Consider the following 2,197-nt stretch of genomic DNA (forward strand, 5'->3'; position numbering starts at 1 on the left):
TTTCTTCGTCTTTTCCTTATTATCATCTATTGCCTCTTTTTGTTTTGATCATGTCATGATATTGATGCCCAGTGGTATCCCTGATCTAGTTTCTCTTATCTGAATAGATCTAGTATGTGTCGCTTATGCTTGGTATTGTTTTATGTATGATACTCTTTTTGGGAATTTTTGTTATCTGTTTTTGCATCCTAAAAATCAGGATCACACAGCTACTGAATGCTGTCATATGTACAATCTGGAACTTATATTCTCTCAATATAATTAATATGATGCTTTTTCGTTGTGAAAAAACTATTTTGTCTATTAGTTAGATTGCACCTATTTTCAATACAAATTGAGTGGTTCTAATCGTTCTGAACACACACATTTTTATAAAAGGGTACAATTATTATTTTGTTTGTGGATCATTTCAAATTTTCTTTCTAAGGTCACTATCAAGCTTTTCAGCGATATAAAATTTACTTGTAGATACAAAATTATTGTGCTAAAAAAATTTACCACTTTATGCCATATTCAACATCTGTAAAATTGATGTATCGCTAACATATGACAATACTATAAGCAACTACCAACCATAAAATAAAAAAATACAAAAAAATGTAAGAAATTGCAATTATTCTCACAGGGGAGAGTTGGCTAAATTTAGGAGAGTCAATTAACTTATATTTTGTGAAAAGTCAAATTTAGAGTCTCTGCATGCTGAGTTATTTTGGGCAGTTCCAATAGCTAGGCCAAAAAACCTAAAAATCAAGTTTCATGTGATCAATTGAAAAGCAACGGCTAGTGTGTTTTAGCTCTACCTTTCCAAAAATCCCAAAAAACATGAGACCAAGACAACCTTAAAAATCCCACCCAAAAAAAAAAAAAAACATGACACCAAGACAACGGAGAGGATGCTTTGACATCGACCGAGGGACTGAAAAGGATGATATGCATACATACCGTGGCTTTAATGGGGACTTTAGTGTCTACCCGATGTTGGTAATAAAGATCAACGCAGTCGATATCAAGTCTTTTCGACCTCGGCGGCACGAACATATTCAGGATCTCCTCGGACCCCCATTTTCGGAAATTCCTATTTCCACCTCAGAATTTTAATCAATGCACTCTGACATGTGTCGGGGATAAGGAAATATAACGCACCCAGTTATGTCTGGAGGAGAAAAAAAACGGCGAGCGTTATATTTCCTTATCCCCAGCACATGTCAGGGTGCATTGATTAAAATTCTGGGGTGGAAATAGGAATCGCCCCCATTTTCCATCTGCAAACAACCCTCCAACCTTTGTGGCTAATTGGACTTTGTCTCTTATCCCTTTAATGGCCTGCAAGTGCAACCAAAAGATTAAGTTTAAGTTCCAGAAGAACAGGGCTAAGCTATATGACATTCACTGTTAATGGTAATTGTAAGGAAAACAGAAAAGAAAAGACAGGAGGGGGGCCGTCCCACCTTTCCAATGAGGATTTCGTTGGTAAAAGGGCCATAAATGTCTGAAATGTCCAGAAAAGTGATGCCCCTGGAGAGAGCATGGCGGATGAGAGATATCATTTCGTCGTCGGGTTTTGGAGCGCCATGGAAAGTAGACATGCCCATGCAACCCAACCCCTGCGCTGATACTTCAAGTCCTTGAGACCCCAAACGCAATCTACGCACTGTGGATGCTACTGCTGCTAATTGCGCCATTTCTCTGTTACGCGATCACTCTAATCCCAGTATCCCAGTCACAGCAAATGTTGTTATTTGGGATATATTCATTCCAAGGCTGTGGACTGTGTCTAGAGATTACTCTGCTCCATCTGCCTCTACAGGGCATGCGTACACACCAGAGACACTGCGATTTCTTACTTTACCTTCAAGCTTAGCTCATGGGTGGTATCGGATAAACCTTCGTGTCGAAGGAATGCTCCGATTTGACTCCATTAGTTGAGAGGCCACGTCATTGCCAACAACTTTATTATGTAACGTTCACATGCATTACATTTCGTATTGAACTTGATTTTACCGTAATGGCATTGTTATCTCCTCAACCTGTATTACTAGTAATTTCACCGAGAAGTGGAAGTAACGCTGACAAGAGGAATGGGAATGGGAATGTGGAAGACGACAATGACATCTATTTAAATACTAGATATCTATCATATCTATAAATCTATTGAAAAGAGGGCAATCAACTTTCTTCACATTACAAACACAATAAT

General features: G+C 38.4%; 1 pseudogene; it reads right to left on the minus strand.

Annotated features, from left to right (window-relative positions):
* Positions 1-502: 502 nt before the first annotated feature.
* On the minus strand, positions 503-1,682 carry LOC149202567 (putative aldo-keto reductase 4; annotated as a pseudogene).
* Between the last annotated feature and the right edge of the window lie 515 nt (positions 1,683-2,197).

The sequence above is a fragment of the Pinus tabuliformis genome, chromosome 2_1 (genome assembly GCF_031772625.1).
Source record: "Pinus tabuliformis cultivar Carrire ecotype Pingquan chromosome 2_1, CPIR1, whole genome shotgun sequence".
NCBI lineage: Eukaryota > Viridiplantae > Streptophyta > Pinopsida > Pinales > Pinaceae > Pinus > Pinus tabuliformis.